The 23413-nt window shown below is 45.7% G+C and overlaps 2 pseudogenes; one reads left to right on the forward strand and one right to left on the reverse strand.

Moving 5' to 3' along the window:
• Positions 1 to 11657, forward strand: LOC129657122 (sugar phosphate exchanger 3-like; annotated as a pseudogene).
• Positions 11658 to 18612: 6955 nt separating this feature from the next.
• LOC129657308 (epididymis-specific alpha-mannosidase-like) overlaps positions 18613 to 23413 on the reverse strand; it is a 39116-nt pseudogene continuing 34315 nt past the window's right edge.

A 23413-nucleotide genomic window follows, 5' to 3' on the forward strand; every position in this document is an offset into this window, starting at 1 on the left:
ATGGACCAGATCGGAGGTGAAGGTCTCTGAATGCCAGGTTAAGGAGAAAAGACAGGTTTTCACATCTTTTCTATACCTGTTTAAAAACATATACAAACTATAGAAGATCAAATGAAGCACAGAAAAGCTAAGTTAATTATTCTAGTTTAAAATCCCAAAACTAAACTAATATAGCATTGTAAAGCAATCATACTCCAATTAAAAATATATTAAAAATAAATAAAATCCAAGAAATGACAGAGCCTGATTCCACTTCAGTTTGAGGATGAGCCACTGAAAGTTTCAAGCAGTGGAATAACATTCATGAATGTATGAATACGGCCTCATCTGCTTGAAATATAAGCAAAGCAAATGCTTATATTTCATCTTGTTCTTGGCATATAAAGAAACCAAGAGCCTCTCAATCATTTTCTAATGGTTTGTTTTCCTAGACCTGTAACTTTGAAAGAACCCCTTTAATGGAAAAGTTTACTGTTAGCTGGAGAAGCTAACAATGTTCCAAAAAAAGGAAGCTTATATGAAATGTTTAGAAAACATGGCTTAATGTGCAGAAAAACTCATTCAGCCCAGAAGCCACTGATTGTACCACAAAGCGCTGGACACCGGCTTGTTCTGCTGATCCTGCTCATAACGACTCTGAATGCGGCCAGTAACACTGGTTCAACAATAACACTGGGGCTGCTGATCCCAGCTGTCATTGTCGCCAGAGATCATTCTCCACCAGCTCTGCTTCATTGCATCACTAGCTCTCAATTCAACATTTGTGGTAGATTCATTTCCCAGGTTTCTATGGAAGACAGGGGGAAAATCAAGACACTCTGAAACTGAGCTTCATGGGGGAAGGTGTCTCTATTCGCTCTAAAATTATCTGCTAAATTGTTGGTATGTTTAAGTAGAGGGACTTCCCTGATGACTCAGATGATAAAGAATCTGCATGCAATTCAGGAGATCTGGGTTTGATCCCTGGGTTGGGACGATCCCCTGGAGGAGGGCATGGCAACCCACTCCAGTATTCTTGCCTGGAGAATCCCATGGCCAGAGGAACCTGGTAGGCTACAGTCCATGGGGTGGCAAAGAGACGGACAGAAGGATCCACAATTTTCATCATATTCTCACTGGTGTCTACAACTAAGAAGCTGGAATCTATTAAATTAAATAAAGAAAATAACAACAACAATCACCAGATCTGCCTGAATATTGTTGTACAGAACTATTACATTCTGGAAAAACCCATCAGTGTTGAGGAGGAGAGCTGAGAATACAGCATGATTCATATTATATGCATTGCTTGCCATACATCACTTGCATATCATAGCTAAAGCTTGGATAAGGAAAGATAGTATAACATAAAATATCTTTCTGATAAAATGAATACAAAGTTTAAACTTCTTCAATGTTAATACAGAATATATTAATATTCTATGGTAATATAAAAATGAATGAATATTCGCAAAGTAAAAATTTAAACCGTAGAGTTCTTTTGCATTTCATGTATATTTAGATTCTGAGTTGCATGTTGATGTACAGATTGAGAATTATATTCATTCTCCTCTTCTTTGTATTAGGCAGTAAAATCTTTGAATTTTAGAGGAGCACATGGCTGCCCAGAGGGGGACTCCATTTCCCAGGCTTCCTTGCAGCAAGGCATGCCCACGTGGCTAAGTTCTGGCCAATGGAATATGAGCAGAAGTGATGTGCCTGGCCGCTTTCCTTCTCACTTCTCTTTCCTATTGGCTAGAAACTGGCAACTTTTGAAATAGTTTAAAGTGAAAAGTAGCTCAGTCTAAAGTGAAAAGTAGCTCAGTCGTGGAGTCTTTGTGACCTCATGGACTATACAGTCCATGGAGTTCTCCAGGCCAGAACACTGGAGTGGATGGCTGTTCCCTTCGCCAAGGCATCTTCCCAACCGAGGGATCGAACCCAGGTCTCCCGCACTGCCTGCAGATTCTTTACCAGCTAAGCCACAAGGGAAGCCCAAGAATACTGGAGTGGGTAACCTATCCCTTCGCCAGGGAATCTTCCCGACCCAGGAATCGAACCGGGGTCTTCTGTGTTGCAGGTGGTTTCTTTACCAGCTGAGCTATCAGGGAAGCATGATAATTTCCTTGTACCCAGAGGTACCCTTGATTGTTTCACGAAGGAAAGAAAGAAAGTGAAGTCGCTCAGTAGTGTCCGACTCTTTGCGACCCCATGGACTGTAGCCTACCAGGCTCCTCCCTCCATGGGATTCTCCAAGCAAGAGTTCTTCTTTAAAGAAGAAGAACTCCAGTTCTTCTTCTTTAATCTAGTTTATTTTTTGAGTTTCCTTATAAGAAGCCTGGGCTTCCCTGGTGGCTCAGATGGTAAAGAATCGGGAGGTCTGCAAAGTGGGAGACCTGGTTTTGATCCCTGGGTTGGGACCATCCTCTGCAGGAAGATATGGCAACCCACCCTAGTATTCTTGCCTGGAGAATCTCCATGGACAGAGGAACCTGGTGGGCTACAGTTCATGCGTTCACAAAGAGTCAGACATGACTGAGCGACTAAGCACTTAAATAAGCTTAATCTACATCCTCGTGAATATATGTATTATACGTGTATATTCAGAAACTATATAGAGTTCTCACCAGAAACACTGAATTATCCTTCCTTTATTTAATAATTGAAGAAAAACTGCTCTCCAACTGTGCTCTCAGAATATTATTGTGCATACTCAGTAGGCTTTAATATTATTTAGATTAAGTTAACTTTTAGACTGAATTTATTGTTAAAGTGAATGGAGTATTTAGCCTTTGCAAATATGGGTAATGAAGACAATGCCCCAGTCTATAAACTATTTTTTGAGGATAAATAGAAATTATATCACTGGTTCATGAAATAACTAGTTACCATTCGGCAAATTTCTATATCAAAGACTAAAATTATTGGTCATAACTTTAAGTTGAAATATTGATTATTCAAGAGCAATTTGCAAATCTGGCTCTTATAAATGAATATAATGAAAATGAGGTGAGGCTGCAAACTTGCTTTTATTCCATTGTCAACTGACTAATAGAACTGGTTCTCAGCCTTGGCACATCACCTGAGGAATTTTTTTTAAAGTCTTTGCCCACAGGGTCCATCCCAGAGAATCTGGTTTAACGGGTCTGGGATTAGACTTCAGCAATGGTATTTTCAAAAAGTCCTAGATGATCCCAAAGGGCTTCTCTGGTGGCTCAGATGGTAAAAAGTCTGCCTGCAATGCAGGAGATGCAGGATCAATCCTGGGGTTAAGAAGATCCCCTGGAGAAGGAAACGGCAACCCACTCCAGTATTCTTGCCGGGAGAATCCCATGGATGGGGGAGCCTGACAGGCTACAGTCTATGGGGTCACAGTCAGACACCACTGAATGACTAAATAGAGCACACACAGGTAATTTCTAAGTGTAGCCAGCATTGAGAATACTGCTTTAATATAATAGTTCATTCTGAAAACTTTGGGGCACTCTTGGGTTCTAGGCACAGGTCTTATTTTAGAAGTAAAACACTAACCAAATTCCAACCCTATTTAATATGATGAGTTGAATTCTTATGTCAGTCACACAGACTTGTCTGCTTCCTCTCCTAACAAATAAATGGGCCCAACATTTGAGTTACTGGAGCATTTAGCTCTCGTCAACTCCCGGATGGTGACTAGTTAAGACATAACCAGTCATCAGAAAAATTGTAAAAGTATTTTGGCTTTTTGGTAAACTGCCTACCACAAGGTCAGTCAGAATATAGTATCTCTGAGTTTTGCTCTAGTTGGCTTTCTATCAGCATCTGAATTGTCATCAAAATAAACCTGACTTAAGCCCATGAATGGTTTCCTCTGTCCCTGAACCACAATACAACAGATGGGAGAGATTACAGCAGGAGAAACCTCTACAGACTGTAGGTCTTGTGATCAGACACACAAAACAGCCTGGCTTTCCCTTTTTGGCACAGACCATAACTATTATTTTAAGCAACTGAATACAAATATAGTGTTTGGTTTGAAACCTTATTGTGTAACTGACATGAAAGAGACCTTTACCATTCTTTTATGTCACACAAGTCATTCTTTCCGAGTTGCACGTCTAGCAGAGTGTCTGGAAGTCCCCCATGGGGAAAAAGGGGAACTAGCAGAAGGGAGGGTGCAGGAGGTCTGTCTGGGACGTTGTTGTTGGAACCACATCCACCCCCAACCCAAATAGAACTTCAAAGCTGAATCATCTCCTTCCTGGGGTGGGTGTTTCCGCACCTCCATCCAGCCTTTCCCCTCACAGTCAATACCAGGCTATGGCAATAAATTGGGAGTTTACATAGGTAGAGAAAAGACAGACTTCACTGTGCTTTGAAATGGTGACAGTATTAGTAAGAGAAAATTTTGTTTGTCCTTTAGAAGTTTCACTCTGAGGATGTACCTAAGAGTACACTGTCCTTTATCCTGCCTTATTCAGGACTTTAAGGATGTGAATTACTCTGTCCACTTTACTCTGTTTTAGCTTCACTAAGGGGGCATCTTACTCTTGCCTGGAAAATCCCATGGACGGAGGAGCCTGGTAGGCTGCAGTCCATGGGGTCGCTAGGAGTCGGACACGACTAAGCGACTTCACTTTGACTTTTCACTTTCATGCATTGGAGGAGGAAATGGCAACCCACTCCAGTGTTCTTGCCTGGAGAATCCCATGGATAGAGGAGCCTGGTGGGCTGCCGTCTACGGGGTCGCACAGAGTCAGACACGACTGAAGCGACTTAGCAGCAGCAGTAGCAGCAGCAAGGGGGCATCTTGAAGAAGTCAAATGACCCCAAGGAATGAAAAAGGACTAAATAATGGAGGAGATAGAAGGAGAGAGGAAAGTGGAGACAAAGAAGGGAGACCAGAAAGAAGAGACCCGCCTTATGCCCATGGGAGTTAGATTCCACATGGGTTGATAAATGTCTTGAAAGGCAAAGTAAAGAACTGTTTTTACTGTTCTTTAGAAATTGTATGTGTACTTGAAGGGATAATGTTATTTATTTTTTTTCCCTAGGAGTGGATCGTACCTTCCTGACTTCTCACATATTAAGGAGAGGGGTAAGGGGGCACCCAGCAAGTCTGAGGGATTATGACAATTTGAAATCTGGTCCACATAAGATCAGAAGCGAAAGGAAGGTCCTATACAAGAGAGTGAGACAGGATGTTCTGGACCTTTGCCAAAGCTAGGTGCATGCAGTTCAGAATCTGATACAGAGCAGGGCAACCATAGAGAAGACGTAAATATTTACCATGATCTAGAAGTTCACCCTAACATGATTTAAATATGAAAAGTTCCATCAGTGAAGATATAGCTTAACCTCCTGGCCATCACTTGCATGCATAGTTGCAATTAGAGTGATTTTTAATTTTTTCACTTAGCATATTTTATGTTTTACAGTTTCAACTTATTATATCTTTCTTCTTCTTTCCTTTCACTATTTGAAATGAAGCAATGAATGAACAACTTTATGCAAATATCATTTGCTATTTATCAAGTTAGATTGATTATCCACTCTAAATTCATCTATTACCCAGAATAGCAATAAAAAATTTTCCCCTGTGGGAAGATGCCTTCTAATTTAACTACATGTATTCTTCCAACCAGTCTGAATGGAGAATCATATGTATCTTTTTAACCTCCCTCTATTGCAATGAACATTCAACTAGGCTATAATTGCTTGATTTAATGTTGGTAATTTAATGGCACCAAGGGCTTCCCAGGTGGCGCTAGTGGTAAAGAACCTGCCTACCAGTTCAGGGGACCCAGGTTTGATCCCTGGGTTGGGAAGATCCCCTGGAGAAGGAAATGGCTACCCACTCAGTACTCTTGCCTAGAAAATCCCATGGATGGAGGAGCCTGGTAGGCTGCAGTCCATGGGGTTGCGAAGAGTCAGACACAACTAAAGCGATTTAGCAGCAGCAGCAGCCAGTATTCTTGTCTGGAGAATCCCAGGGACAGAGTAGCCTGGTGGATTACAGTCCATTAGGTCGCAAAGAGACGGACATGACTGAATCGATTTAGCAGGCACCACAGAGTAAAGATGTAAATTACCCAAAGAGGAATTCTTAAACTGCAGGTTTTCCAGAGTTCAAGTCTAAGGGTTGTAATTTAATAGCTTTATGACCTGAAAGATAAGAATGATCATTAAATGCAGCTGGGATTTATTGACATTTCTTTAAGAACAAGAATTTTCAAGAACGTTTCAAATTCTGAAGTTCAAGAATGGCTGAGTAGTCCAGCTCTGTAATTTCTATAATCCCCAGCAGGTGGCAGTATTGCTTTCTGTTATCATCCCAGAGAAGCCAGAAGAACCTGGAATTCAGAGCACAGGAGGATGGGTTAACCTTGGACAGAAATTTTCAAATTAAGGAATTAAGATTTTTCTTTTCACTAACCAAAAAGAACCCACATTTCTGTCCACCTGGGAAGCCCCAAATACAGAGAGTGTACAGGACCAAATTGAATTCTTGATTTGAATCTGATTTGGCTCTACTGAACTTGTCACTTCTCTGAACCTCTGTATTTATTTTAATTTATTTAAGAAACATTACCGACATTACTGATAAGACAACTAATAAGAAATAGAAGTAAATGGAAACCCACTCCAGTACTCTTGTCTAGAAAATTCCAGGGATGGAGGAGCCTGGTAGTCTACAGTCTAAGGGGTCACAAAGAGTTGGACACGACTGACCAACTTCACTTCACTTCTTCAAGAAATAGAAAAGGATCACAGCTAGACAGACTGTGTGGACATACTACATGCTCTGTATTGTCTCCAAAAGTTCAAGAAATAAATGACATTGTCTGCTGCACTAAAAGATCTTGTGGTTGGGAGAACCGAGGCACTACATTTTAAGGAACTTGCTCCAATGCTCTGCTCCATTAAAAAAGCGCTGAGTTCCCTTGAGCCATCAACTTGCCTCTGCATCATAATTTCCTAGTCCCCAGTCTGTAAAATCGAAGTTTATGCCTTGTGAGATTGTGGCTGATATCTGGCAAGGATTTCTCATTCAGCCCTTCCTTCAATAAACATTAAGGCCCTAACAAGTTGAGGAGGGTTTGTTCCTAATATGCCTACATTACTTTGGTTCAAAACTCTCTATTTTTCATCTTCCCTCTTTGGCTTCTTTGGGTTATTTTATATCATATGTTGACTCCCTTGGACGTGAGATTACTGACTTTCACTTCAATATGTGTGTGTGTGTGTGTGCTCGCGCACACCCCCTAAGTCATTTTGGTTGTGTCTGACTCTTTGTGACTCCATGGACTGTAGCCCACCAGGTTCTTCTGTTCATGGCATTTTTCAGGCAAGAGTACTGGAGTGGGTTGCCATGCCCTCCTCCAGGGGATCTTCCCAACCCAGGGATCAAACCCACGTCTCTTTATGTCTCTGTATTGCAGGCGGATTCTTTACCACTAGGGTAAACTGGGAAGGCCTCCACCTCAATATAGTCCACCATTTTCCCTTAAAATTCTCTTCTACTTTCTTCCCTGACCTCTCCCATCCTATACAGTATATTTATTTTGTTGTTGCCACAGTAAATAATTAAGGACAGATGTAATTTTTAATTATTGGAAGGGATGGGTTTAGGAAGCAGAAATTTTAAGCCTCTGACTGTATTATCTATTGCTGAGTGACAGATCACCCCAAAATGTAGTGATTTACACAAAGCAGCTATTATCTAACAATTTCTATGGGTCATGAACCTCCCCTTGACTTAGCTGGGCCCTCTCTTTGGGGGGTTCTCACGGCTGCACTAGACATGTTCGGTCATCTCAAGTCTCCACCAGGGGAGGGTCTGTTTCAGGCTCACTCACGTGGGAGTTGGTAGTTTTCAGTCCATCACAGGTCATTGTGTGAAGGCCTCAGCTCCTCGCTGGCTGTTGGCTGGAGATCACCCTCAGTTCCTTGCCATGTGGGACTCTCTAGAGGGCAGTTCATACATTGGCAGTTGGTTTCCATTCAGAGCACAAGCAAGAAAGAGTGAGCGAGATGGAAGACACAGTCTCTTATAAGCTCATCTCAGAAGTGATATACCCATCACATTTTTGTTTTAGTTCTTTTCTTTAAAAAAATGTTTATTTTTATATATTTATTTATTTGACCATCCTGGGTCTTACTTGTGGCATGTGGGATCGTCAATCTTCTCTTTGGCATTTTTAAGCAGAAGCATTATATTAACTTTATTTCATATATATCCACAGATGTTTGCGGACCAATGCCTGGTGGCTCAGATGGTAAAGAATCTGCCTGCAATTCTGGAGACCTGGGTTCGATCCCTGGGTTGGGAAGATGCCCTGGAAGAGGGCGTGGCAACATACTCCAGTGTTCTGGCCTGGAGAATTCCATGGACAGAGCCTGGCAGGCTACAGTCCATGGGGTCACAAAGAGTCAGACACAACTGAGTGGCTTTCATTTTTTCAAAGATGTTTGTACAACATACAGTGACCACTTCTGAAGCTTATAGCATTTTTCCCCCCCAGTGGCACAAAGAGAAAGGTTAGTGACACACGTGTATCACCACTACAACATGTGTAACTCTGTGTTACATGTACACATGTAACACATGTCACACATGTAACACTGTAGATCTGGGTGGAGCCCTACAGAGGGAGGGTTGGGTTACCGGCACGGCAACTGCCCTGCTAAGTCACTGCAGGCGGGTGATGGAGAGGCCAGGCTGGGAACTGTCGTGGGCAGAGGCTCCCAGTCTTATTTGGAAAAAACCTGATTATGGAGGACCCAGAGCTGTTCGATTTTTTTCCCACTGTAAGCTATTACAGGGGAATAAAACTTTGCTCTTTACCAAATCTTAGGCCAGTGTTCTACTTGCATGGTTCTTAAATACAAATATTTGTTGTGGCTTGTGAGATCTAGCTCCACAATCAGGGACTGAACCCAGGCCCCCTGCATGGGGAGCTCAGAGCCTTAGCCACTGGACCACCAGGGATGTCCCTACCCCTCCCTTTTGCTGTAGGCTGTATGTTGAAAGCGGGCCACTGGACCTGGTTCAGTCAAGGCGAGAGGACTGCACAAGGCTGTGAGGACCCAAAGGTGAGGCTCACTGGGGCCATCTTAGAATTCGTGCTACATAGTGACTAAGAACAAAGGGGATTAGGATTCTGATGGGATGCTTGAGAAATTGTTTTAAGAGAGAAATGTGTTTATTTCTGGGCTTCCCTGGTAGCTCAGCTGGTAAAGAATCTGCCTGCAATGCAGGAGACCCTGGTTTGATTCCTGGGTCTGGAAGATCCCCTGGAGAAGGGATAGGCTACCCACTCCAGTACTCTTGGGCTTCTCTGATGGCCCAGATAGTCAAGAATCCGTCTGCAATGTGGGAGACCTGGTTTCGATTCTTGGGTTGGGAAGATCCCCTGGAGGAGGGCATGGCAACCCAGTTTAGTATTCTTGCCTGGAGAATCCCCATGGACAGAGAAGGGGTATCTGAAGGTAAAGTTCGCTGGGGCCATCTTAGAATTCTGCCTGGTGCCTAGCACATGCTATATGATGACTAAGAATAAAGGAAATTAGGGGAAACCCTGGCATGGTGGCCTGGGTGAGGTGGCGGGCAGGAGCCGAGGGGTTGCAAGCAAGGCTGACCCAGTGGAGCAAGCTGAGCAGCTGGCCAGAGCGCGATTACTACTCCAGATCTCTGGTGCATAAGCGGCAAAAGAAGAAATGATATAAACCATCCATTGTCCAGACTTTAAAGTCACGGTGAGAAGGAAGGTCAGGAGGCACACGGCCTGGCCAAGTATTTTTCAGAGAGGAACTGTGCTCTCCCAGTTCAGCCATCACCACGTGGTCATGTCCCTGCTCACCTTCTTCAGTTACTCCTTTGCTCCATGCATGGAGAAAAACATTAGCAAGGTCAAAGTCAGTATCTCTAAGCAGTGGACCCCAGGTGCTTTTAACAAGACCGTTGAACTACCTGTGGAGATCTGGAGCAGCAACCATGTGTTTCCCAGTGCAGAGAAAGTACTCGGAACGCTGGACACCATTTTCCTCTTCTCCTGTGCCATGGGCCTTCTCATCAGCGGTATCTCGCCGATCAGCTAAATTTGCAATGGGTTCTATCTTGTGGCATGTGCTTTTCCGCATTAGTGGTGTTCATCTTTGGCACTCTCATGGAACGGCTGCATTTCTACAAGGGGCTGTGCTGCAGCCTGGGGATTGTTGAACGGCCTGCTGCCGTCCACCGGCTGGCCCTGCGTGGTTTTTGTTACCGGCAACTAGTTTGGGAAAGCTGGAGTTGTTTTTGGTCTCTGGAGAGCCGGTGCCTCAGTGGGCAATATTTTGGGAGCATGTCTAGCTTCTTCCGTTCTGCGGTATGGTTATGAGTATGTCTTCCTGGTGATGCTGGCCGTGCAGTTTGCTGGTGGGACCATCATATTCTTTGGACTCCTGGTGTCACCAGAAGAAATCAGTCTCCCAGATATCGAGACAGAAGAAAATTTTGAAGAAGACTCACATAGGCCATGAATTAATGGTGCTGAAAGTGAAGAAGAAGCTGAGCCTAATTATTCTCAATCCAAGAAGGCAATACTGTGACCCAAGTCAAGGCAATAAGCTTCTACCAGGCTTGTGGCCTTCCCGGAGTTATAGCGTATTCACTGGCCTATGGGTGCTTGAAAGTAAAAGTCGCACAGTTGTGTCCGACTCCCTGGGACCCCATGGACTAATTCTGCAGGCCAGAATACTGGAGTGGGTAGCCGTTCCCTTCTCCAGGGGATCTTCCCAAACCGAAGGCTTGAACCCAGGTCTCCCACATTGCAGGCGGATTCTTTACCAGCTGAGCCACCAGAGAAGCCCAAGAATACTAGAGTGGGTAGCCTATCCCTTCTCCAGGGGATCTTCCTGACCCAGGAATCGAATCGTGGTTTCCTGCATTGCAGGCAGATTCTTTACCAGCTTAGCTACTAGAGAAGCCCTTGAAGTTAGTGAAGTACTCTTTCTTCTTCTGATTGCCCTTTTATCTGAGTATCAACTTCAAATGGAAGGAGGCCGAAGCTGACGAGCTGTCCATTTGGTACGATATCAGAGGAATTAGAGGTGGAATGCTGCAAGGCTTCATCTCCGACATGTTACAGGAAACAGCATCGGTGTTAGCTCTCAGTCTGCTTCTGTCCATCAGGTCCCTTGTTGGATACAGTCATTCTCCAAATGATAAGTCCATCAATGCACTTCTGATGGCTGTCATAGGATTTTTTTAATTGGTGGAACTTCTAATATGATTAGCTCAGCTATTTCTGCGAACCTTGGTCATCAGGAGCTGACCCAAGGGAGCAATGAGGCTTTGGCAACCGTCACTGGGATGGTTGATGGAACCAGGGGCACTGGAGCTGCCATGGGCCAGTATTTAGTGTCTTTGATCCAGGACAACCTAGGATGAATGTGGGTTTTCTAATTTTTCATTATTATGACAAGTTGCATAATTCTGTTTATTTCACCATTAATAGTGAAGGAAACATGCTCTCTTACGCAAAGACAACAAGCTCACGTTTTAAGTGAGTGACCAGTACCCACAAAAGAACAAGAATAATCAAGAGACACATCAGGACTATTATTTCTTTTAATTCGCCCTATTTTGGGTTTGTCTTAAGAACTCCAACATAACCTCAGATTGTCGAGCCTCTTTTAGCAGGGTCGGCCCCTAGAGATGCTGACCAAGTGAAGGCTGGGTTGTTTTTTCTACACTACAGGAATTATTGTTAATGATTTTTATTTATCACCATTGTTTCATGACTGTACCAAATGAAGGGCCTATGAATCTGCCAGCAACTCTGTTGGCCTGTGGAGGTTCATCCCTTTAACTGTAAACGCTTTATTGGACTTGGGCCCTTGTCCTCCAGCCTGGAAAGCTGAGTGACCATGAGGCATTTGTGCCCGGTTTGTAGCAACGCCACGCTCCATCAATAGAAAGGATCGTTGCATTTTGCTTCAGTCATGAGTTTACAGACAGCAGCTCATCTCTGAAGCATCAAATCCTGGTCCAGTGCTCCAGCTGGGTCCAGCGTAAGCCTGTCTTGGACAGAGAATCCCTTAGTTAAGCTCTGGTGGGAAAAATCACACTACGTGCTGAGTGGTTCAGTTACTCTGTGTCTGCTCTGAAGTCGTTCAGCTCCGGAAGCAGAAATAGCTTCCAGTGAGCCTTAATTCTTCTCCATCTTCATTCAGAATTACCTTCGACTCCTGGAAGTCTTTTGTCTTCCTGTCAAGGACCATGAGGTACCTCAGTTGTGAACATTCCAGTATGTAATTTATAACGGAAGTACTCAAAGCCAGGCTTGTTCTCTGGGAACATTTTAGGATCCACTAGGAAGCCAGTCAGCTTAACCCTATTTTCAGAGGCTCCATCTCTGTCATAACCGGGTTCCTTGCATTACCTCAGCAGAAGACTAAAATCAGAGAAAAAGGAACCTTTTGGCCTTCTATGCATTAAGTATGTGATGTTGAATTACAGTGGATTACTAGGACCTGAGAGGCATTTAGGTATCTATTTTTTAGAAGTCTGTAGAATATATGTCTTGAAAGCTGTGAATTCTATACTAATTATCAATATTTTAAGGTCATCCTCTATATATATTTTAAATATGGAAGTGAGCAGGTGAAAAATGTGCAATTTTTATGGCTGCCTAATTTACATGGAGTTAGGAAAAAAATGTTCAACCTTTTGCTTTAATACTCTCAAATGTGTGTTTATAAACTTGTTAATGTTATTGAATCAAGCAGATTTCCAATCAGTTAACTGCTCAATACTGACCAAAAGGAAAACTATGAAACACAGAAAGGGAAAATAAACTGACTTTTATAACAAAAAGAAGAAAGAAAAGGAGATTAGGATTCTAATGGGACGTTTGAGAAATCGTATTAAGAGAGAAACCTGCATATTTCTATTTTTGTGTCCATATGTTGTGTATAAGTTGGTGCCTTTTAATAAGCTCTGTTCTGTTCTGTACTTGAAGCACCGTATCTCACTTTTGCTTTTTCATGGGCTGTTCTCTGTATTTGAAGCACAATTCCTCCTCCTCCTTACTCAGCAAACTCTCATCTGTGAGTTTCAAAATTCATCTTCGTTATCTCTTCTTCTGTGAAGTATTCCCTGAATTTCATTTTCAAGGAAAGCTAAGTGTTCTTTTGGTTTACTCCTATAGCATGGTAAACTCTATGGGAACTGCCGTTTACATATGTCTGTCCTTCTGGGCTTTCAGTGCAGTGATGATGGCTTCTTCATCACTGTTCCCACTGTAAGTGCTTGACCCGTAACAGGAGCGCAATCAATGTCAGAGTAAAGAAAGAAGAAAGGAAACACCTCATACTTTGGAAATGTATTGTTTCAGTTCAGCCTCTAATCAAAAGGCTTCTTAAGGAGTACAAACTGGAAATAAATGGAGAAGAGCAGCAGAATATTTATCGTTTAGTTGCTAAGTCATGTTCTATTCTTTTTCAACACCATGGACTAGGCTCCTCTGTCCATGCGATTTCCCAGGCAAGAATACTGGAGGGGGTTGCCATTTCCTTCTCCAGGGGATCTTTCTGACCCAGGGATTGAAACCACTTCTGCATTGGCAAGCAGATTCTTTACCACCGAGCCATCAGGAAAGCCAATTAGTCAATTACAAGATTTCTTATGTTAGATCATTGTTTTTCCTTGTAAATCCTCAGTCTACCTCTTGTAAAGGTAGGATGGCCAGGTGATCAGTTATGGACTTAGTTGGGCTCTTAACTTTCTTCAATGGGGGTAAACCTATCTTCTACCATTTAATTGATGATCAAGGCATACGGATCTGTCTTTAGTAACACCGAATCTCTTCAAGTTCTTAGATTTGATCTTAAGAATATCAACTTGAATTCTCTGCTAAGTCTTAACAGTGGGTAAATAGTTCATTTTTTTCCCCCTAACTGTTCTACTTTTACTCTCCTTCCAAATAAGACCATATATATCTTACGAACTTTAACTGGACCATTTGACTGTCATAGAATAACTTTTACTGAATACATTTAAGTTACACGGAATAGTTATCTGAGATGACACTCACTATTATATTAATTGTATTAATAGATAATGTTGTAAAGGACATAATCTCCTGTGGTCTCCCTTATGTTGATCCATAAAGAAATTTCTCTAAGTTGTTTTTACTAGAAAATACAGTATCTCTTGGGCAGCTGATTTATTTTAAACTCATCCCCTCTATGGATCCTGTAACCAATAATGTTTTTCCTCCTGTTCAGCTACCAGAAAGTTTTTAGAGACATATCTGTGGTTCGACTTTCAAAACTGCATAATTTATGAGTTGGATTTGTTTTATGTACTAACCTTTCAGTTAGCTTTATTTTCCTATCCTTATTTCCCCTTCACTCAGATTTGCATATCTACTTAGCTTTTTCCCACTTGTGTATTTTTGTAAGTTTTTGCAAATTCTTTTTATAGTATCAAGACAGGGCTAAACTAAATAAAAATACAATTATCTTATTGGATATCATGGTCAATCCTAGAGCATGTGCACTTCAAAAGAAAGTGTATTCTGGGGATTTTTAAATGTAATGTCTGGAAAATATTTAGGTCTAACTGTTCTGTTGTATCATTTAGGATCTCTGTTGCCTTACTGATTTTCTGTCTAGAAGATCTGTCCATTGATGTGGGTGGGGTATAAAAGTCTCCTACTATTATTGTATTGCCATCAATTTCTCCCTTTATGTCTGTTAGTATTTGTTTTATGTATTTGGGTGCTCCTGTATTGGGTGCAATGGCAACCCACTCCAGTACTCTTGCCTGGAAAATCCCATGGATGGAGGAGCCTGGTAGGCTGCAGTCCATGGGGTCGCGAAGAGTCAGACACGACTGAGTGACTTCCCTTTCACTTTTCACTTTCCTGCATTGGAGAAGGCAATGGCAACCCACTCCAGTGTTCTTGCCTGGAGAATCCCAGGGACGGGGGAGCCTGTTGGGCTGCCGTCTTTGGGGTTGCACAGAGTCAGACGCAACTGAAGCGATTTAGCAGCAGCAGCAGCAGCAGTATTGGGTGCACATGTGTTGACAGGTATATGATTTCCTGGCCTTTTGGTTAGGATCAAATGTAGTATGGAGGCTTCACAGGTGGCACAGTGGTAAAGAACCTGCCTGCAGTGCAGGACACACATGTTCAATCCCTGGGTTGGGAAGATCCCCCGGAGTAGGAAATGGCAACCCATTCCAGTATTCTTGCCTAGAAAATTCCATGGACAGAGGAGCCTGGCGGGCCACAGTCCATGGGGTCTGTGTCCCACAACAAAGAGTTGGACACGACTGAGAAACTGGGTACACACACGTGCTTCCTGTGCCTGGATATCTGTTTTCTTCTTTAGGTTTGGGAAGCTTTCAGCCATAATTTCTTCAAATATATTTTTGACCCACTTTTCCTTCTCTGTCTCTGGAATCCCTATTATGTGTAGATTGGCACGCTTTGTAGTATCCCATAGGTCTCTTATATTGCTTTCATTTTTTTTTTTAACTTTCTGTCTACTGTTCTGATTGAGTGATTTCCATTGTTTTATCTTCTAGATCACTTATTTGCTCTTCGGCATTATTCAATCTGCTAATCATTGCCTTTAGCATAGTTTCCATCTTGGCAAATGAGTTTTCTAAGTTTTCTTGGTTCCTCTTTAAAGTTTCTAATTCCTTTTTATAGTAATCTTCATTTCTACTGATAGCCTATCTGAATTCATTCAGTAATGAATTTTCATTATCTCCTTTTTGAACTTGGTGTCTATCAAATAGAAGCAGTCTGTTTTATTGCTTATTCTTTTGGTGAGGGGGGTTCACTTGATCTTTTAACTGGAAATAGTCCCTCTGCTTCTTCATTTTACTTGTGTTTCTCTTACTCTGTGAATTTAAGAGAAAAAATTGTCTCCTGTGGTCTTGAAGGGCTATTTTTATGTAGGAGTGCCCCTGTGTAGCCCGTGTGGGTTTAATGTTTTTGGTGCGAGGGCTGTTTCTAGTGTGGATGCCTGCTGCCTCTTTCCTCAGTGTGTTCTAGCCGCTATCCCCTAGATAGAAGGTGTGACTGGTGGTGTGATGACCAGAGTCTGCACTGGATGTTGAGGGGGGCTCCTCTTTGCTCTGTGGTTGTCACAGTCCTGTCAAGGGCAGAATCTGCTTCCCAGCTGGTGGAGTAGAGGTTCCCAGATTCATTTCTGGGTTGTGGCATGAGGTAGGCAGAATTGGAATGCTCCTGGATGTGAGAGTTGGACCATAAAGAAGGCTGAGCACCAAAGAATTGATGCTTTCTAACTGTGGTGCTGGAAAAGACTCTCAAGAGTCCCTTGGACTGCAAGGAGATCAAACTAGTCAACCCTAAAGGAAATCAACCCTGAGTATTCATTGGAAGGACTGATGCTGAAGCTCCAAACCGTGGGCCACCTGATGCAAAGAGCTGACTCATTGGAAAAGACCCTGATGCTGGGAAAGATTGAGGGCAGGAGGAGAAGGGGGCGACAGAGGATGGGATGGTTGGATGGCATCATCAACACAAGGGACATGAGTTTGAGCAAGCTCTGGGAGATGGTGATGGACAGGGAAGCCTGGGGTGCTGCAGTCCATGGGGTTGCAGAGTTGGACACGACTCAGGAGAGGAGCCACTGACAGCCATTCAAAGCTGTCTGCTGGGGAACACACTTTGTGGTGTCACCTGTCAGTGTGCAGGATCGTAAAATGTACTGTTGTTGGGACCACGCTTGGCCCTGCCTCAGCCATGGGAATGTCGGCAGTCAGCCCCGGTGTCCCTCAAGCATTGTTTTCGCAAAACCACCAGTGCAGATCCACAGAATTCGGGTCCCAGGTCCACAGTTGTTGTGCACCTGGACCGGCCATGGGGGCTAGGGAGGCAGCCCAGCCTTGCCTCCATGTACACGCACCCAAAAGCCCATGGATACCAAGACTGGATCCATCCCAGCCACAGCAGCGCCCATGTCTGCTCAGATATCTCTCAGACCCTGAGTTTACAAAGCCAGCGGTGGTGGTGTACATCCCTAGCCACAGGGAGAGATTTCAACCCAGTTTCTTAAGAACTGGGGCCCCGGGGGCTCAGCTATGGTTTCAACCTTGCTTCTGCATGTGGACAAACCACCGATGCCTGTGCCCAGAGCCTGCCTAGGCAGCGGCTGGTGTTTACACTCTGAGAGTCCACTGAGGTGGTGCCCTGTTTGCTGACAGTATCTGAGAGTGGGGAGAAAGAGGCTGCTATGTGGGCCCCCTCCTCCCTTTATGTAGCACTTAACAAGGGCTCTTATCTACTAGGGCAGGCTTAGGCTTTTTCCATGAACAACCCTAATTGTGACAGTAACATGCTCCAGCCCCTTGAGGCTGTTTCCACGCAGCCAACCCCAGCCCTCTCCTTCTCTTCTAAACCCCCATGCTTCAGCACCCACTCCCCGCCTGTACAGCAGACGTGTGTCTCAGGCTGGGGTGCACGGAGTGGTGATGGGATAGTGAGCAGTCACACCCATTCTCTCCTCCCACAGCCCCGGCAAGTGCAAATCTATCTTCAACCTGTGTGGATTTGTCTATTCTAGACATTTTATGTAAATAGGGAAGTACAGTATGTGGCATCTGTATCTACCTTTGTTTGTAGTTGTTTAGTTGCGATGTCATGTCCGACTCTTTGCGACACTATCCATGGGACTCTCCAGGCAAAAATACTGGAGTGGGTTGCCATTCCCTTCTGCAGGGGATCTTTCTGGCCCAGGGATCCAACCTGCATCTCCTGCATTGGCAGGTAGATTTTCTACCACTGACCACCAGGGAAGCACTGCCTTCCTTGGCTAAGCATAATCTTTGGGGTGTTCTACATCCTTTTCTATGGCAAAGTAATAGTCCATTCTGAGGATACAGCATGCTTTGTACATCCAGGTACCCAGGTGTGGATGCACACTTGGGTTGTGTCCACTTTTGATCACTGTGAATCAATCCTTCAATCCTTCGGGCACACCTCAGAGTAGAAGTTACCCTTTTCTTGTTGTTAATAATCCTTATATTGGATGTCCCCTGTTTCACTGCTGTGGGTTTTTCCTTTCATCACTCAGTGCCTTGAGCTGGGAGGCCCTCCTGCTTGGCAGGTGTGCCCCTGGGGCACAGGGGGAGTCTGGAGTTAGACTCACAGTTTGGCTTCAAATACCAGGTTCAGGGCTGCAGCTCCCTGCCCTGAATGGTGTGTACAGTCTCCCTGCTGCAGGGCTGTCACCGGTCTGAGATGAGCCTGTGAAGGCGCCCAGCACACAGAAGGGCCACCGTTAAGCCTGGAGCCTGGTGAGATCCTGCAGGACCTGCAGGCAGATGCATTTTGGTATCAATGTGGGTATCCCCTCTGTCTTTAAGAGAATCTTCTATCTTTGACTTTTGCAAATGAAGGAGGAAGTATGAGCTTGTGTGAAGCACCATCCATGGGAGGAGAGGAGAGAAAGAACTGGTTCTAGCAGGCAGGGCAAGAAACAGGTCCTTATGCAATTTTTATTTAAGAAATCAGAACACCCCAATTCCATCCATTTCCTGCCCTTAGCCCACCAGATGGGCAGCTGTTCCCCTCATCTCTCCAGGCTGCTTTTCCGTGTCTTGGGCCCACAGAATCTGCCAAGAGCTCACTGCTCTTGAAAGTGAATGAAGAACGTCCGGATCTCCTTTGGGTGGATGGCGATGTCGGGGCCTCTGTGGGGTGGCAAGGGACGGTGGGTGCCACCTGGGGGAGCAGAGGTGGTCTATTACTCCCCTTTGGAGCTGCCTGCTTCCCCAGGTCACCATATCCCTGCAACCCCCTCAGAACACTCCTCCTGTCTGCATTCTTGTGGCTCCCTCTATGGTAATGGTCTTCAGTTGCCCCCTTCCTGACCGGATACCACTGCCCATGGGCCTCTTTCATTTATGGCATCCCCTGATGGCTCAGCCACAGTGAAGGCATGTACAGGTGGTCCTGGCCTTACTTGGCCTTGTATCCCCTGGGATGTGGCCTCAATGCCTAAGAGCTTTTTCACTGAGGCCATGAATGGGCCCTGCCTTTTATCTCACTGGGCTCCCCTGAAGTCACACACTGGGGTCTGGCTTCACTCTTGGGATGGAACCTATTCATCTGTCCATTTTTCTACCCATTCATTTTTCTATCCATCCAATCATCCATCCATCCATCCATTTTTGTCCATCCATCAAACCTCCATCTATTCATCCATCCATCATGCAGCCATCTTCCTTCCTTCTATTCTTCCATTCATCCATCCACCTTCTAGCCATCTTTCCATCCATCCACCCTTCTGCCCATCCATCTAACCTCCATCTATTTATCAATTTATATTCTATCCTCTTTTTATCCTGCCTTCTGCCTATCTGTCAATCATCCATCTTCCTTTCTTCCTTGCACCTTTCCATCCACCCATCATCCAAACATCTACCTGTCCAGCATCCATCTACTTCCCTTCCTTCATTACATCTCCTTTTTTCTAACCAACTGTGCTTCCATCTATCAGTGTATCACACGTCAACCAGATATCTACTCATGTACCCAGACTATTCTTTGTGTAGTAGACAAAGAGGAAATAAATGGGTCAGAGAAGAATGAGGAGGAAGGGTGAGCAGGGGAGATACCTACTAGCCTTGGGCCTGGGGGAGCTTGATTAGGAGCAGTCTGGGATGAAAGGGACAAGGACATGTCAGATGGTGTGATCATCACAGGCAGAGACCCGGAGGCCAGAAACAGTCAAAGATTTCCAAGAGCTAAGTGTGGAGTGTGCAGTGCAATGCACAGCATGGCAGTCACCAGAGCCTCCTGGTGTGTGCTTGCAAGTCTGGAGCTCATCCAATCTATGGAGTGGGTGTGTGGCCTTGGAAACACACACACACACACACACACACACACACGTGCAGCCTCTGTTGAACCCTGGCAAGTAGACTGACCTGAAGCCTTCCTTAACCTGCTGCAGTAGATTCAGGGAGGCTGAGACCTGGAGAAGGAGGGCAGCCTGTCCAAGGTCACATGGGCCTTAGCGGGCAGAGCTGGGATCTGAGCTAGGTCTGTCGAGCTCCTGACCCTGGCTAAGGATCAGGCTGGAAATCCCGGGCAAAGGCCTGAACCAGGGGCACACAAACCTCTGTGTGGGTGACCATCCTGTATCTTCCAGCTCCAGCGCTGCAGTGTGCCCACATCCCAGGTCCCTGTGAGTGAGCGCTCCTCCACGGACACCACGGAGCCCAGACTCCACAGCACAGACTGCAGGACAGGAGCACAGGGAGGGGTGAGCACCCAGCCCCAGATCAGAGGACAAAACAGAGGCAGCAACAAAACCACGGCCCAGGGGACAGCATCCTCCTACATTTCATTGTCAGGGCAAATCCCCATGGACAGGATGAAAGTGAAAGTTGCTCAGTCCTGTCCGACTCTTTGCGACCCCATGGACTATACGGTCCATGGAATTCTCCAGGCCAGAATACTGGAGTGGACAGCCTTTCCCTTCTCCAGGGGATCTTCCCAACCCAGGGATCGAACCCAGGTCCTGCATTGCAGGCAGATTCTTTACCAGCTGAGCAACCAGGTATGGACAGGACAGACAGGATGGTCAGCAGGAGGAGCTGGTCTCCCCAGGTGCTGAGCTGGAGGAGCACACCAGGAGGGGGCAGGCACATGGAGCTGCTCCCAGCTGTGAGTCCCCTCCTCCCCGTGATGCTCAGGTGGAGCCCTTCCTTGCTCCAAGATGGTGTCAGTCATGTTATCCACCCCCTTTCCCGATAATGCTCAGATCGTGCAGAGAGGGGAGGCAGGGGGTAGCTCCATCCCTGAGGAGGAAGGACAGTGCTGATTGGTAGGCTGGGGGCTCTTCTGCAGGAGCTTCCCAGAGAGGGTGGAAGGAGGAGGCGTGGAGGGCGAGGCGCTCTGTGCTGCCACCATGCTCCCTTCCGCATTTACGTCTGCTCCCGAGACTGGTGTCAGCTTGTGAGCAAGAGGTGACAAGGAGGAAGTAATGAAGCCAGTGCGCTGCTGAAGCTGGGCGGGAAGATGAAGCTGACAGTGTCTCTGATGACAGCGGGCTGGGAATCAGTGAGGAAAGAGACCACTCCCCACCCTTATATTCATGGCTGTGAAAGGAGGGCATCGGGAAGACACCACAGGGAGGGCTCTAGATTGGGTTGTTGGGATTCTCTCAGATTGCAAGTATCCCTGAAGCCAAAGCAACAAGAAAGAGATTTAGAGAAATTCTCCATGAGCAGGAGATGGGTAAAGAGCTCAGATCCCCCATGAAGAGGGCAGACTGGGGATAAAGGAGGGGTCTCCATACATCACGGGGGCGTGCAGGGGGAGGATGTGGTTGGGCTAAGGGGGCAGCAGCCTCAATTGTAGTGCGGGTCAGAGGGTGATCCAGGGGTCAGGAGGGGAGGGAGGACACAGGCAGGAATCTGGGGGCACTGACATCCATCAGGGAGTCAGGCGCTGTATGCATCTTATCAGCTGAGAGCATCAGCATCCTTGTGGGGAAAGACCCTTACATCTCCACTTACAGGTGAGGACACGGAGGCCCAGAGCCTGGGGTGGGGGCCGGGGAGCAGGAGACCAGGTAGAAATGCCCAGACTCACACCCTGGACTGAGTGACTCTGATCACCTACTCAATAATCCGTGTGAGAATCTGTTTTGTTTTCTGATCCCACAAATAACATCTGTGTTGTGTAAAAAGATTTACCACAAGAATAAAACAAGAAACGAACAAAATACAGGCATGTGATAAGAATCGAAAAGTCTAGAAGAACACGAGTCGGAGGGGGTGGGGTGCCCTCATGCACCCCAGAGATCAAATCTCATTTTTTTTTCAAGACAACCATAAGGCATATTTTAGCCAAGGTGGCATCTGAGTCAGGATGGTCACACTTGGGGTTTGACTTGGGGTCACACACGTGAGCATCTGCTTGTGTGTCCTGACTCAGTGATCCAGGAGCGGGGCGTGGGGTGGGGGTTCCTGACTCAGCGATCCGGGAGCGGGACGTGGGGTTGGGCAGGTTACCTGCAGATTCACCGTCACAGGCTGAGACAGGACAGGGTGCTGTCCCTTCTCATACAGGTGGTGGAGCCACAGCAGGACTCGGCGGAAGTCCACTTTGGCCTGTCCTTGATGGCCTTAGGAACAGAAGGAAGGTGGCAGTGAGGAACCCTGGTTTGTGCCTGGTACTTTACACACACCTCCCTTTCTCATCTTCAACCTCCCTTGGAAGCAGCTAACACAACCCCTACTTCACAGACAAGAAAACCAAGGCTCAGAGGGGGGTAGGTACTTGGTCTGCAACAAAAGAAGGAGTGAGGATTCCAATCAGGTCCAGCCAATGTTAACGCTCCCTACCATGCACACAGGGGCCAATGCGGATGCCTAGAAAGTCTTGGCCTCATTCACTGTTGTGGTCCTCACTTGCCTGCCCTCCAACCTGCCAGTTCTCCGGTATAGTCTTTCTGCCTCTGCCCCAGTGAACAGTGGTGTGGCTTCTTGACTCTGAGGCCAACACAAAGTGATGTGTCATGTCCCACAGATGCTTTGTCCTGTCCCTCTAATTGAGGAAGCCTGTGTTAGAAAACAGTCTCCATCTGCTGGTCCCTGGTGAACAAAGGAGTAAGGCCTCCCTGCTGGACCCCACTGGATACATGTCATATGGGTGAAACTACCTTATGCTGTGTTAGGGCCCTGAGAGTCTGGGCTCTTTGTTATTGCAGCAGAAGAGTTCATAGACTCTCTTTTCCCCTTTCCTAATGCTGTGGTTAAGGACAGGAGGAACAGAAACAGGTGAAGACCTCTGGGTCCAGAACATGACAATGATGATGGTGATGGTGATGGTGGAGACGGTGATGATGGTGATGCTGGTGATAATGAGGACCATGGCGGTGATGATAACATGGGGTTGTAAGAGTCTGGGAGAGCAGGAGGCCCTCTAGCCATCTGCTGCTGCTCCCCTCGCTCGGTCACTTACTTTTTTCTAGGAGGAGGGACTTGTTTGCTTAGCCCAGGCTCATCTCTCCTCATCTTTGGTACAGGTTGCCTCCAGAAGGTGGGTTCTCAGTGAACTTTGCCTCCAACATAGGTAAGCATGACTGCTGCTGCAAGAGATGATTCCTGCCTCCTCTTCTGTGACACGTGGAGCAAGGTGTGAGAGGTCAGGGTGAAGAAGCCATGTGGTTACAGGATCGAGCCACAGCCTCCAACACCCACTTTATTAGCCACAAAGGTGGTATTTGGCCTCTACCTCTTCCTTTCCCTCTTGATCCTCATCCTGCAGACTCCACACTGGAGTGTGCCAGCCCTTGGTGAGTCTCTGGGAACATGGGGGCGGGTGAGGCACAGTCAGCCCCACGTTTGAGATGCTCTGAGTGTAAAGGGACACATAAGGTGTACCAGGGGCTTTGGCAACATGATGAGCTGCTT

Source organism: Bubalus kerabau, chromosome 7 (assembly GCF_029407905.1).
Source record: "Bubalus kerabau isolate K-KA32 ecotype Philippines breed swamp buffalo chromosome 7, PCC_UOA_SB_1v2, whole genome shotgun sequence".
Taxonomy (NCBI): Eukaryota; Metazoa; Chordata; class Mammalia; order Artiodactyla; family Bovidae; genus Bubalus; species Bubalus kerabau.